The sequence below is a fragment of the Tupaia chinensis genome, unplaced genomic scaffold, assembly GCF_000334495.1.
Source record: "Tupaia chinensis unplaced genomic scaffold, TupChi_1.0 Scaffold147433_1, whole genome shotgun sequence".
Taxonomy (NCBI): Eukaryota; Metazoa; Chordata; class Mammalia; order Scandentia; family Tupaiidae; genus Tupaia; species Tupaia belangeri.
The window spans coordinates 444,641-460,840 of record NW_006207284.1 but is presented as its reverse complement, the minus strand read 5'-3'; positions in this window follow the sequence as shown (position 1 = coordinate 460,840).

Genomic DNA, 16,200 nt, shown 5'->3' with positions numbered 1-16,200 from the left:
CAGGAATGAACTGACAGCTCAGTCTCTCAACATTATATATGCCCTTGCTCCTGAATTTGCACATTTCCCTCAGTTTGTGTGGATGGGGCAGATCTGTTTACAAAGACGGGGACAGATTGTGCCCTAAGAAGGCAAACCTGTAACTTCTAGGTCAAGTCACTGCTGAACTTGGTTTTTTGACACTGTGGTTAAATAATGGGAAGAGTAAAATTAAAATGAAAGTACAGGCAATCACATATAATATATATTTTTTTCTTATTCTGGGACCTCCAAGAATTGGCTGGGAAGAGTATCTTTTCTTCCCTTTCTAGATGCCAAAAGTCTGGCCCTAGTTTTCTTTAGCAGTTGACTTTGTCAAGCTCACTCCAATAGAAAAGCCCTTTGTGTATTTTTTTTTCCTGCCAAATCCCCTTGGCCTCTGAACTAAAGCAAACTCCACTGAATGTTATTGCTGAATAGCTTGCGGCATGTTTACGATACGTATGACTTTCTCTGGCTGACCTCACTGGAGAGGGCTGTTGCTTAGCCAGGGACCCATTTAGAGTGGCAGGGGATGAGAAATTATAGACCGTCCAGTCTGACCTCAGAGGTAGGCAGATCTGAGAGACATTAGGAAGGAATGAGATCACAAAACATCTGGAGAAATATGAACTGACAGAAAAATAGCCATTGTGGTTTCATAAAGGGTAAATCTTGTTTGACAAATGTGGTGGGAAAAAGAGAGAGAGAATGAAGGAGATAATGTAGAAAGCAGAGGGTTATGAGACAGTGGACATAAACTATTGGGATTTCTAAAAGGCTTTTGACAAGGTATTGCTAAAAGGAAACACACATTAGGTGGCACCTGCAGTCGTCCCAAAGGGGAAAACCTCAATCATTACAATAAAGAACTCAAGTTAAATGGTAATTATCTTCTTTATTTTCCTAAGGGCACTCTCTTAAATCCTCAATTATTATACACTTGGGTAGTGAGACTAGAGCCAAATAAGACAGTGGAGTTTAAGACCTCCAACTTTCCCTGCAAGGTGCTTAGAATAATAGGTTGGCTTTAAAGTATCTACAAAAGCTGTTCTGGAAAGAGAGCTGGGCCACATGACTAGAACCATCAAGCCATCAGTGAAATAGATTTCTAGTTGAGAAATTGGCCAACTATGGTCTGCAGGTCAAATATACCCATGTTTATAAACAACATTTTATTGGAACAGAGCCATGATCCTTTTCACATTCTGTCTATGGTGGCATCAGTGTTACAGTGGCAGAGATAAATAATTATGACTATAAGGCTCATAAAGTCTAGAATAGTTACTATCTGACTAGTCACAGAAAAAATTGTGCTGTTCACTATTCTAGTTTATCTGCAACCTTCCTCAGCTAGCCTTTTAAGGTAGCCCCATAGTGACTCTAATCTCACTTTGATTTCTTTCTTCATATCACATGTCACTTTCAGAACTATCTTGTTTCATTATTTACTTATATTCTGTATCCTCAAACCAGAAAGATTGTGCAAAGCAGGAGGCGTTACTGTGTACCTAGCTTCTAGCATATAGAAGTTCTTCAGTCATCAGTTATTGCATGAATAAATGAAAACCTACACATGAGAAAAAATGATGAAGCAAGAGGATGAGAATGAGGCAGTGAAAATGCTTAGTGACCTTGAATGCTTTAGCTGAGTCCATTTCGTAAGAACTGACACCATCTTGGGGCCTTCTGTTCTCTTTTACTCATGCTGTGCCTTCATTGAGGCAGTTGGCCTTTGTTAGAAAAAGATGAATGATTTTGAGGCCCTAGAACCAATCGTTACTAAAGCAGGTGACTTGCTTTCCCCAGGCTTTCTTCCATTAGCCCCTTCGCTTTCCCAAAACTTTAAAAAGTCCAACTTACTTCCAGGCAGTAAGAAATGCAGCAGTGAATGCTTCTGAATCCCTGCCTGTAAGTTACCCCTTGAAATACTTCTCATAAGTGCTCCATGGAGATTCTTATTCATCTTATAGTCCTAAAGTTCATTTTGAGTTTTGGGGCTACTCTACACTGACCCCATGCTCCAACAATGAGACTCAGTCCTTAGTGGTGAGTACATATCTGTGCTTCCTGCTTAACTGGTCAGACAACAGCGTCACATTCATTGAAAGAAACATCGAATGTTAGTGATCTACTCACGCATTCTCTTATGTCAAATTATAACTCATATCTTAGGAAAATGCTTCTTCTCATAGTTAGTAAAAATTTTCAGGAATGCATATTTCACACTTATCAGGTAACCTGACCCCTCTCTGAGATGACTCTTCTGTTCTCTTGCTGCTTTCTCCCTGCTGGGTCTTGTACACATGATCAACATAAATGCATGTGTCTCTTAATGCTTGAGCTAGTTCCTGAGTTGGGAAGATTGACCAGTGCTACATGGGAGGAAGCAAAGAGAAGCCAAGCCCATGGGATGATCTTGATGAATCCTGCTGACTATTAGGGACTTGGGCTTTATCTACATTATACTTACTTTTACTCCGAAAAGAAATCATTACAAAATTGATTGCTGCAATTATGTACTCTTGCAAACCAATTATCAAGTCAAATGGAGTTTTGTGGTCTTAAGGAAACAATAACATGAACCCTTGAGAGTTAATTTTAAAAACCCTCATTTTCCTGAGTGCTTGGAGAATAATCTGCAAGATGAAAAAGGACATGGCTCTATCCCCTGGGTTATCTTTTTGCTAGAGCATTCCTCAGGGGAGCTCTGAAACAAGCACAGTTCAGTGGGTAACATGGTATTTTGTTAGTTATGCCATCTGGGAGAGAAGAAAGGTACTTATTTGCATGAAAATTCTCTTTAATCCATGGATGTTTTAATTTGTCTTAAAGTGACTATCATGGGCCATTAGGGTCAAATCAAAAGGACTCAGGAGCCAATTTTAACCAGGCTCCACTGGTGGAAGATGAGACAGGTTGAGCATCAAATAAGAGTAATAACTGCAATTAAGTGATATTCATTAGATATGATTAAATCTGAGTCCAAAATTACATTGAAAAAAAAAACCAAACTAGTCACCACTGGAGGGTGGTAGGGTATCAATTCATTATCTTTAACACTGAAAAGAATCAAGCATTTATTCTCTCTTTCCTATGTATACTGCACCACCAGGTAACCAAATAGATAATGGGAAATTCATAGACAATACTTAAGAAGAGGCAATAGATTTGGGATATCACTGTTATAAATCCACTGAATGGTGAATTTCAGCATTGGGTATGAATGGCTGCAAATATCACAAAAAGAGACCTCTAGACACAATGTGCCTCTTGACTAAAGAACACAGAATTCCATTGAGGTAGCCTTGCCAATGGATGAAATTTTAATCTGATCAAGCCTCTGGATGTGATCACTGATTTACAGGAAATGCAGAGGACAGAGAATTGTGTTAAAAGACACAACATAAATGTAATCAGCTAAATCTCTGAAGCTCTACAAGATAAATGACTTTTTGTAAAAAAAAAATAATAATAATAAATTGTAAGAAAGAAAAGGAAATGAAAGAGAGAACTTATGGATTTAAAGTCAAGAAATTTATCAGCTCATCATAACAAATGAATTTTGCATTATGATTTCATAAATGAATGATAAAATTGTTAATAATCATATGTCTATTGAAAATTTGAACACTGGCTAGATATTTGATATTAAGGAATTATTATTAGTTCTTAGGTGTTATGTTGATAATATATTTTAAAAAGAGTCTAATATAATGTCTGGAATTTGCCTTAAAGTAATACAAGGCAGAGTTAGGTGAGAGTATAGATGAAACAAAAATAGCTGTGAGTTGAAAATTGTTAGGTGAAGTTCATGCAGTTCGTTATACTGTCCTCTCTATATATGACTGACATGCCCATTATTAAAAAAGTTTTTAAATGACTGTCTTGGCAAAAAGAATCATAGATATTTAACTTTCAGTGGCATATAGGGAAGGTGGCATATAATTATAAATACTTCATTGCGAATCTTATTTGTGTGAATTTATACTGAATAAAAACAATATTTATGTAATGTAACATTAGATTATCAAATAAATGTGTGTATATGTGTGTGTGTGTTTGTATATATGTTTTCTAGATAATCTTCAAGTTATCTCAGTGATGTCAAATATTTTAAAGATTTATTTATTTAATTTTATTCATTATTATTATTAATTTTATTCTACTGTAGGTCACATGTGCTCACATGAGAGAGAGAGAGAGAGAGAAAGTGAGTTAGCAAGCTGCCACGTCCAGGACTCAAACCACAGCTGGCTATGTAGAAGTCCAGTGCCTTAAGCACCACATCACCTGCTGGACCCATGACTTAAAATATTTAAATAAGCTGTCAGAATGATTGACTTCATGTGATACATGTTATTTTATCATGGGATAAGACAGAAATAAGGACAGTACAAATCATATTAATTTATCTGTTATTTCTTTCCTAGGAGTCCACTGTGGGCCAGTACGCTAAGGCTCTGAGGTTAAAAATCATTTAGGTCATGATTCAGCCCTCAGAAAGCTCATTGTCCAGTGCAGGAGATGGATAAACTTAGCAGATTGGCAGCCATGTAAGACCCAGCACTATGCAAAGGCGTACAGTCAACCCCTCCTGGAAAGAAGACTACCCCAGCTGGAGGGCTAGGCCTTAGTTAGGCAAAAGGAAGAGAGAGAAGGTGGGAGGCAATGCTAACAGTAGGGTGTTTTGGAAGGCACTTAAGTGGCTTTTGCTCAATAGCACTAGACTGTAGAGTGTGAGAGGAAGAGTGAAGAAAGATGAGACTGGGTGGGGCGAATTTTGTGACAGAGATTTTGGAGGATGTGGAAAAAGCAAGACATATTGTTCTATGCAAAGCCCTTAATACCATATCTCTTGAAGTTGCCTGCATTACTCTTGACTGTGACAGTTGATATAAAACAAATTCGTTTGTGAGAGCTGCCCCTCAGAATTTCGTTTGCATGGTTCCTCTTGCCAAACTCTCTTTCATGGCCTTTCCTTCCTAACCTCACGCTCTCTTCTTTTTCGAGCTCATGCTTTTTTTCTTCCCTTTCTATCCAAGTCTCTGAAGGGCAAAGGCTCTGACTGACTTTGACTGGTTTTAGCTACAACTGGACACTGCCTGAGTTGGTGAAAGGCCAAGAGTCATTACTCCTTTCTCCAGTGGCGTTTGTCAATTAGATAGCACTTTTGAAATTAAAAAATTTGGAAATTTTCTTCTTTTTTTTTAACTTGGAAATGATCTTAAAGTATTAGCATGTGTATTATGTGATGACTTACCTCTATTGCCTTGGTTTAACTTAGCACTTTAAAGAAAAGGGAAAAAAATTAAATAGTCCAACGAGGGTAATTCCTTGTCATTTATTGAGAGCTTTTTCTTGGTCAAAGCAAAACATTAGCATTCTTAGCTGTTCACTTATTTATACTACAGGAAACCAACAGTTATGCAAAGCCACTGCCAATATAATCATGAGCTGCTGTGTGGAGTTTTAAGTACCTCATGGAAAAATAACTCTGAATTGGAATTTTTCCCAAAAGCCAGCATCGTTAATGCTTTGACAATTGAGGTAGAAGAAAAAATTCTAGAAAACAGTTAAAAATATGAATGACTGTTAAACTTTTCAACAGGTGATTTAGTGTTAAAAATGGAAGATATTGGGACCAGCAGTTAGTGTAATGGCTATGTCTCTGAACTCCCACGTAGTCGACTGCGGTTCGCGTCCTGGACTCGGTGGCTTAAAACTCACGCCGGGCGCGTGTGTGTGCGTGCCCAAGATCCCGAGAGGAGAATGGAGAAGGGATTGCAGCATGACCATTCCCCCTGGGGGGTGATTTCTCGCTTTCTGTCTCTCTGTCTCTCTCTGTCTGTCTGGCGAGCACAAGCACCCTATAGCGAAAACCTCTGAAAAAAAAAAAAAGGAAGATATTAGCACAAATGCTCTTGAAATAATACTATGATGGTGTCATGTCTCTAATTTACCTACTATTATTATAGGTTTAAAATATAATTTAATGAACAAACAGAACACAGCTTCAAGTGTATTTTATTAACTTGTCTGTACCTTATATTTTAAAACAGAAAATGTGGGAGACAAGCAATAGTCCTTTAAAAGTTTCTGATATATTTTTCTTTCTTTCTTTTCCTTTCTTTCTCTTTCTTTCCTTTTCTTCCCTTCTCTTTCTCTCTCTCTTTCTTCCTTCTTCCCTTCTTTCTTTCAACACATTCATCCATGAATATGTCCTGAGTACATCATTTTTTTTTATACATAAAAGACAGGAGCTATGAACTAAGAAAAAGAGCTTTGAAATGAGAAGAGTTTCTAAGATTGCTGGGAGTTCTTCACCTTTATTGAGTGTTTGTGTCCCTCTATAATTCATAGGTTAAAATCTAATTATCTCTTTTTTTTTTTTTTTGGAGAGGTTTTTCACTATAGCATTCGTGTGCTCGCCAGACAGACAGAGAGAGAGAGAGGCAGAAAGTGAGAAATCACCCCCCAGGGGGAATGGTCATGCTGCAATCCCTTCTCCATTCTCCTCTCGGGATCTTCGGCATGCATGCACATGCGCCCGGCTTGAGTTTTAAGCCACCGGGTCCGGGACGTGAACCATGGTCGACTACGTGGGAGTCCAGCGACATAGCCATTACGCTAACTGCTGGTTCTCTAATTCTCAGTGTTATGGCATGAAGAAGTGAAGCCTTTGTTAGGGGACTAGGTTCTAAGGGTGGAACTCTCATGAGTGGGATTAATGCTTTTGAGAAAGCAACCCCAATGTCCTATGTCAAGACACAGCAAGAAGACATCAGCTGTGAACCAGGAAACAGGCCCTCAGAAAATGCTAAATCTGATGGTCCCTTGATCTGGGACTTTCCAACCCCTACAACTGTGGGAAATAATGTTGTAATTTTCTAGTTTCTAGTAATTTGTCACAGCAGCCCAGACTAAGCCACAAAGTCAGTAAGATAGTGAGGGCGGACACTACTCATCTGGACAAAACCATATCTTTATGCAGAGAACTGGATTTCCAGAGACTCAAACAGCTGTAGCATTTCAGGGGTGAATCATTACATTCAGATGTCAGGGCTTTTTACACTTTTCATCAGTAGTTTCTTGGCCGTATTGGCTCATTTACAACCACACCTCCTGTTTAGCATTTCAGATTAGTTGTCTTAGTCTCTGGCTGCTTTAGATGATTTCTGACCAACTTGCAATTCTTATTTCAAATTGCCAGGAGAAAGTAGCAATGAGTTTTTAATTACCAATGATGACCATGGTAGCCAACCTTGAGTGAAACCGAAACTCTGCCAAGCATTGAATAGAGCCCTAAACTCTGACCTTATTCAATATCACTGCAAGCCAAAGGAGGCCGAATAATTATTCCCTTTATACAGATAAGGAAACAAAAGCTTAGTGTAGACATGCCATGACCCAAGGACAAAGATGTACACATGGACAAGTTGGGTTTGCAGAGCAGGCAGCTGACTACAGAATCTGGCTCTCAACCAGTGTGCTCTTGGGTATTTCAAGCCTCCTGAAACCAGAGGACGCTATTCAGCGTCAACCTTTGCCAGGAGATGAATGATCACTCTCGAGGTTACCAGACATATGAGAAGTTTCCAAGCTGTCTGTGAATCACACTTAGACTCTTTCTATTTTCAAACTCAACAGAAACATTTCTACATCCTTTGGAGAAAATGAGATAGAACATATTTCTCTAGATTTGAATTTTTATTGCAAAAGTGATAATGCTTGTTATAAAAATTTAAACATTACAAAATTGAAACAGGTGAAAAATTTATCTTTCCTTCTTGCTTGTAACTTGCTGTCACATTCCCCTTCATCTTTGAAGCCCAATTTCAGTCTCCGGATGTAATGAAAGTTAGCAATTGCTCTCTCACTCACTCATGAGCTCTCTCTCTCTCTCTCACACACACACACACACACACACACACACACACACACAACTTGGCAGTGTTAAATGGGAAAACTGGGACCAGACTCCTGGAATGATTCTGCTACTTATCAACTAAGTTATTTTGTGCTGGTAATCTCTCCATGCTTAAATTTCCTTATCTGTAAAACAGATAATAATATTACCTGTAGCATAGGTTTATGGAAAGATTACATGAGTTAATTTATAAAGCAGTTTGAAAAAGAGATGGACACATGATAAACCCTCAATGAGTGTTATTGTCTATTTTTGTATCTTTTGTGTACATACATATATTCATGGACATGGGAATAATAGAATATAAATTGTGTCTTGCATTTTTGACTGAGCAATATATTATTTCAGTAATGTAAAACTGCTAAAAAATTCAGTTAATAATATTTTATCACATATAGGTAATAACCTGTTGATAAACTTTAAGATGTCTCTATTTTCTGTTCTTATTAATAATGCTATGATAAACTTCTAGGTGCCTAAATCTCTACGCATTTGAGTATTGCTGTAGGATAAATTTTTAGAAATGAAATTGCTGATGAAAATGTTACTTATATTTAAAATTTTGGTTGAAACTGCCAAAATGCTCTCCCCAAAGGCCAAATCAATTTACAATTCAGAGCAGATTGGATGCGTCTACTTCCCTATAACTGCGCCAGTGCTAATTATGAGAACAGTTAAAAATCTTTATCAGACTGGTAACTGAAAAATATCTCATTGTTGTTTTAATTGCATTTATTTGATAAGTAGTAAGATTAAGCTTTTTTCATGAGTAAAGTAACTATTTGTATTCTTCTGTGATTTGGTTGTTCTTACCTTTTTGTCCATATTTCTACTAGGCTGTTTTTGAAATTTACTTTTAAAATTCTTTTATGTGAAGGATATTCACCCATTATCAGTCACGTATGTTAAAAATATTACCACAGGTATGTTGGTCTTTTAGTATTTTTACTTTATAGAAATTTGAAATTCATGCATAGATAAATTTGTGAATCTTTCTTTTTGAAGTAGAAAATTCTCCCTGATTTAAAGTTTTTATACTTCTTTCATGTATTTTCTTTTAGTAGTTTTTGAAAAATATTGAAATACATGCCAAATAAGTTAGCTCTATGAGACTATGGTGTGAGGCGGGTGTTTAACTTCATTTACCACTGAAATAAAAGCAATTTTTGGAAAGCTGAAAAAAAGAAAGGAAAAATTATATTTTGAAAAACTGTAGTATATATTTGCTCATTCACTTAGTCAATTAGTTAGTGTTTATTTCTTGAGTGTTTATCATATGACATGTACTGTGTAACTCAATGCTGGCCAATGGAATTTCCCATTATAATGGAAATGCTCTATATCTGCACTATTAAATGCAGGAGTAACTAGCCACATGTGGCTATTGAAATGTGGCTAGTGTCGTTAAGAAACTGAATTTTTAATTTTTCACTTTAATTAAACTTAAAGAGTTCATTGTGGCTATTGGTTACCATATAGAACAACACAGATATAGGTGATGATGAAACAACAGAGAAATAAGTGCATGTATGCATGTGCATGTGTTTACATTAGTGTGTGTGCACACACACTAAGGTATATTATGTGAAAGAGAATGCTAAATACATAAATGCTTACAGTTGGAAATTATCAAATTTTAGAAGAAGTTCAATTTTGCATCTCCTTGTAATTTATTTAAGGGTAGGCAAGAGAGGGTGTTTAAACAAATGATAGGATGTATTTTTGTCTTTAAGATTTTTAGCTCCCCAAATTAGAAAGAGTATGCTAGTCAGTATCCTTATTTATTCAAGCTTTTCTTTATTTTTTAAAGAATTATTTATTTAATTTTATTCATCATTTTATTTTAATTTGACCAGACACACACACACACACACACACACACACACACATGAGAGAGAAAGAGAGAGAAAGAGAGAGAAAGAAAGTGAGAAAGCAAGCTACTAAGTTTGGGATTTGAATCATGGTTGGCCATGTAAGGGTATGCAGTACCTTTACCACCATGCCACCTGCTGGTCCCCCTATTCAAGCTTTTAAATAGCAACTCTGCCTTAACTCTTCACAGCTTAAGTTTTCCCTGCATATCACATATCTCTTTTTTTGTGAAGGCTATACCAATATGCAAACTCAGTGACCTACCTCTATACAGTGCAAGTTCATTAAAAAATGCATATAATTAAAAAGCTCTGCATGGATTTCAATTTCTTTTGCAGCAAAATAGAATTATACTTCAATTCCATTTTCCATGAACTTTTTGAAGTCCCCCTGTATTAACTTATCCGACCTGATGAAAATGATCAACTTCCTTCAAAATATGAGCTGAGAAGATATCAATGTGGAACATTTTGGATGTGGATTGTAATCTCTTTGATTTTTTCCATAGAGCACCATAAGTTTTTTTTTTAATTATATTTTATTATTTAACTTTATTTATTTATTTATTTGTTTGTTTGATTTTAGTTTGACCAGAGAGGGACAGAGTGAGAGAGAGAAAGGGGCGGTGTCAGGAGGGGAGTGACAACACAAGCCACCAGGTCAGGGACTCTAACCACACTCAGTCATATGGGAGTTCAGCACTCCTAGCCACCATGCCACCTGCCGATCCCCTATTAGGGTTTTAAGAGTTTGAAGTCATGATTGTTAACTCCTCTAATGCAGAATTGTTCAGAGGCCCAAAGAATACTTATTGGAAGATGTCAACATGTAGAAGCAATTGAATGGTAGAAAAACTCAGAGACTATAGTCAGAGAAACCTCTATTTCTATTTTCAGAAGAAAATAGCCCTATTTCTCTGTTGTGTAGTTCATGAACCTAAGATAGTCAGAAACATAGCAAGATTATTCTTGCAGCTTTAGGAGCAAATAGCCATATGGAGCATGGAGCTGTTTCTATGTGAGAGGAGGACGGGGAAACTCCAACCTTGGTCTGGCAATATGCATATGCAGGTGATTGGAACCATGGGCAGGCTGTCAGGTGTACAGCTGCCAGATTTATTACCGAGGTAAAAGGCATATATTATATGTAGAGCCAGCTGGTCACCTGTCAGGTGGAGAACTGAGACTGAAAACAAGCTGCTCAACCCCAGTGAGATAACAGCTTTATGGGGAATCAGTAGTGGGGTGTCTAAAGGAAAAGATCCATCCTGCAAGGTGTACCTGCATACTTTTTTTTGTGATAAAACTGCCAGAGGAGAAAACAAAAGCAAGGGATGTGGAAACGTTAGACCTTGAGGTTTAGAAAATGTTTGATGTGGCATCTCATGAAACTTTAATCATGAAATTCATTCAGATTCATTGAGATATGTAGGATGATAGAAACTGACAACTGGCAGAAGCCATCTCAGTTCAGGGTGATGATTTATGGCATGGCAGAAAGCAGGATGCTTCTGGCTTCCCCCCTCTAGCCTCACTTAACAACTTCATTAATAACCCAGATAAATAAGCCATCTAGTTCATAGCATCCGATATAAAATTGAGAGGTGTTTGGAATAAAAATGAAATCCAAAGCAGACAGTGGGCTTGCATGAAGAAAAGTAAATAGGATTCTGTTGTGTACAGAAATATTTGAATGTTTTCTGATAGTCTCCAAACATATTTGAAGAATAGATGTCCCCAAAGACTAGCTAACTATTATTATCATGAGTCCTATTCCCGACAGCCTAATTTAATCTTCATAGCAGCCTTGTGATATAGGTTATAGTGTCCTCTGTTACAAATGCTGCAAACTGAGGATCAGGAAGCAAAAGTAATTCACCAGGAATCACACAGAAAGCAAATGTTAGAGTTAGGATTTGACTTAAAGGTCTATTAGCCTTTGAAAATGACTCTTTTTGTTGTTGTTGTTGTTGCTGTTTTGCCATTCAAAATGTGGATCATGAACCTGTAGGGACTGCATCAATATCACTTGGAAACTCGTTAGAAAAGGAGACTCTCGAGCTCTTTGCTTAGTGCCACTAAGTTGAAATCAGCATGTTTAGCTAGCTTCTCATGTACATGTGAAAGTTTGAGAAGTGTGCTGGCCTACATTCAGTGCATGGAAATATAAGACCCTAGCATAGACAACCCTCTGCCCTTCTCTCTTTTGACCCAGGGCCATCATCCCAGCTCATCTTTGACCCAGTGCCATGTGCTTCTTAGCCAAAGTAATCACCAGCCTCACGGGTTCACACACTCTCAACATGGCCTGTCCATTCAGGAAGTTGAGTTTCTAGAGCAAATTACTCTATCTGCTTCATTCCCACCCTGTGTTGACTGCTACTCCAGAATTTGCCAGGCAGCGTTGGAGTTGTTAGTCTAATCATTGTCAGCTTACCACTAGCATCTGGAGTGTGGGACGGCAAAAGCTTATTCTCCTAAATCTTTATTTCCCTGTTCATTAGCAGAGAAGATACTTTATAAATGCTTGTTGACTGACTTCATGAAGGAATGAATGAGCACTAGTATTTCATTCTCCCTGGACTACATCTCATTTAATGACTTTCCCTAGATGCTTAAAAATCAGAGGTTTGTCGAAAACATCTGGGAAGCTTTTTTTTCTTTCACTATCCTTAACCACAGGTTTTTGTCCTTGTAGGTCCCAGAAGATATTTTCTTCAGAAAAAACTAAACAAGCAAACAAACAAAGAAACAAATAAACAAAAACTAAAGTATCCTCTTGACAATGAGTAAGACAACACCAAAAAGTTGTAAATAAGAAAAATACTTTGACAGATGGAATTCTTATGTTCTAATTTCTCCTGCATGTCGTGATTTGCAGTGCAAGACTAAGATCACAATATATTCATTCACTTATTCGTCCAGTATTTATGAAGTCCTATTATGCACCAAATGTTAGCTATTCAGATGATCAGATTTATATCTTACCCACCCTTGTGGCTCAGAGAGTCTCACAAGGGAGATAAGAAATAAATTGGAATAACTAGTTCAAAGTAGCTCACGAAGCTCAACAAACACTGAGTTCCAGCTCTAAGCATGCACTGTGCTCACTACTGGGAGAGAAAGATATTTAAGAGTCTGAGCATATTGCGACTCAGTGAAATGGACACATTAACAGATCATCTTTCTGCATGACAAGGGTAGAGATAGGAATGCCAAGGATGTTCAGGGAGCATACCAGGGTGTGGAAGAGGGCACCGAATTGGGTGAAGGACACAGGAGGTGAGTTTTGGAAGAGTTCTTGGAGGAGATGATGCCTGTGCTGTCTTAAAGCATAAGTAAGACTTTGTAAGGTGAAGACAGGAGTGAACACTGAAAACAGTGTTTGACTTGATTGAAGACCAAAATAGCTCAATAGTAAAACACATGGTGCTGAAGTGCTGTGGGAAATCTCAGAGATGAAGGCAGGGCACATGAAGGTTAACAAGAAGTTTGTCACACTGAGATGAGGAAAGGGCATTTTATACTATGGAAAGGGTCTGAGTTGACGTATAAGTGGTCACGTTTTCCACTTTCTTCCTCATTCTCCTTTTCTCTTTCAACTCCTTAGAATTTGAAGGGTTTTGTTTTTGTTTTAGTTTTTTTAGAGAGAGATTTTTGTTATAGAGCTCATATGCTCACGAGAGAGACAAGAAAGACAGAGAGACAGAAACCGAGAAATCACCCCTCCTCCCCCCGGGGACGTGGCCATGTTGCAATGCCTTCTCCTCCGTTCTTTTCAGGGTTTTAGGCCCACACACACATAAACCTGCTGTGAATTTTAAGCTGCTGGATCTGTACTCAAACCATGGGAGTTCAGTAACATAACCATTACACCATCTGCTGGTCCGAGAATTTGAAGCTTTTAGTACATTACATACTAAGTTATTTGGTACAGTGGTAAAATGTGATGCTCTAGGGGGTCAAGTCACATGGGGAAGGTTCCAGCTTTGCATTTATAGACCTCCCTGAATATGCCAAGCATGTGATGTGGGGCTGGCTGAGGCTGAGAATGGATCACAGTGCCCAAACTCTGTTGGGGGTGCTGTCTCTCTGTTTCTCTCATTCATGCAAGAAATAAAGTTTAAGAATAAATGATTAAAGACAGCATGTGGGGCCAGCAGGTGGTGTGCTGGACTCTCACATAGCCAACTGCAGTTCGAGTCCCAGACCTGGTAACATGTTTTCTCACTTTCCCTCTCTCTCTCTCTCTGTGTGTCTCTGTCTCTCTCATTCATGGAAGAAATAAAGTTTAAGAATAAATTGTTAAAGACAACATATATGGCCTGCAGGTGGTGTGCTGGACTCTCACATGGCCGACTGAGGTTCAAGTCTCAGATCTGGTAACTTGTTTTCTCACTTTCCCTCTCTCTCTCTTTCTGGTAAAATAATTCTTTAAAAAATAAAAAAAGAATATTTTAGGGATGGCATAACAGTTACTTCGCTGGACTCCCACGTTGTCGACCATGGTTCAAATTCCAGACCCAGCGGCTTAAAGTCACTCCAGGCGTGTGTGCACGTATACACCAAATCCTGAGAGGAGAATGGAGGAAAAGGGATTGCAGAGTGGCCATTCCCCTTCGGGTGTGATTTCTCACTTTCTATCTGTTTCTCTGGTGAGTGCATGTGTCCTATAGCAAAAATTTCTCTGAAAAATAAAAATTGGCATAGTTTAAAATAAAAAGTGAATATTTAAAGAGAAATAAAATTTTTATTATATGCATCAATTTGTTGGTGACTAAAGTGGGTATGTTCTACCAGTGGATAAAAATTTAAAGGTGTAGTACCATCCTCATTGTCAATCATCTTAGTATATATATATCTAATATATATACTATATGTATGTATATATATAGCTAGATACATATAAAACCTTTGAAGATATTTTCAAAAGTCTAAATTTCGGGAACCAGCAGTTAGCATAATGGCTATGTTGCTGGACTCCCGTGTAGTTGACCAGGGGTCGAGGCCCGGACCCAGTGGCTTAAACTCACATTGGGCGCGTGTGCGTGTGTGCCCAAGATCCCGAGAGGAGAATGGAGGAGAAGGGATTGCTGTGTGACCATCCCCCCTGAGGGGTGATTTCTTGCTTTCTGTCTCTATGTCTCTCTCTGTCTGTCTGGCAAGCACACGTGCCCTATAGCGAAAACCTCTCAAAAAAAAAAAAGTCTAAATTTAAAAACCCCTTAAGAATTGAAGGCTGGGTCAAAATGCTTCTACTGGCCTACTTACATGTACTTACATGCCACAGTGGCTGGTTTGTAATTTGAGAAGGTATCTGCTGACAATGTCATGGGTCTGCTTCGTCGTCTGAGGGAACACCCAGTTTCAGCTCACACACTTACCATATGCCTATTCTCTCAATGCTCGACCAAATTAAGGTTCCTCATGGGAGTAGTTTAATCCACAAGTTTAATCTGTAACATCCTCTAGGGCCCATGGATGAGAGTAAAAAGCTCTTCACAGAACCAGTTGTGGGCTCAAATATGAAATTGTCCTGCATGGCAAATCAATGCTGAAACACCAAGAAAAGATTCCTGGTTCCTCTCTACAATATTGATGGTAAGACTTAGATTAGAAATTCCTAGTCATTTTAGAGCAGAAAAGCTCTCCAGTGAAACAATATTGATTAATAGAACCCTGTTTGAATGAAGGGACTTCAAAGCATTCATGGAAAAACTAAAATGAAGTATGTGCTTATTTTGGTGGAAAAAAAATGAAATCCATGCCTAATTTTGTTATAATGTGCATTTCCCATAAATTTTTGAAGACCCTCCCACCATCATATTGCTTATCATGTCTTCCACGCCTCAACAGTGTGGAATTGTGATCTCAAGACTTCTGATTTTGGGATTTTGTTGCATTTTCAAAATAGAATTCTCCCATGATTTGGGGTTCTCCTCTTTGGTAACCAAGATATGAATTATGAGTAACATGGAAGGTCTCAGGGTCTCAAAAGTTTTATAAACTAACAACTATTCATGAATATGAGTAGGTCAGAAATTCCCATGACTGTTCCTTGCTGTGTCTACCTAAATCACACCTAAATCCTTTATAAATGAGAATTTTCAGGGAAGCCAAAGGTTATGTTCTCTGCTTTCTTTGGTAAATATGTCACAGGACATTTGACCTAGAGACCAGTTCCTTTCACACTTGGTGAGAGAGTCAGATCTATGGTCTATATTAAGATTTAAACCACTTAAAATCCTATTTCTCTTTCCTTAGTTCCAAACAAAAGATCTATAATATCAAATAAAAGGATTATTTTCTGTTAAGAATTGATCATTTCTTTTCAAAGCAAAAGCATTGTTGACATAAAGTATAAGTCTTTAGGCTATAAAA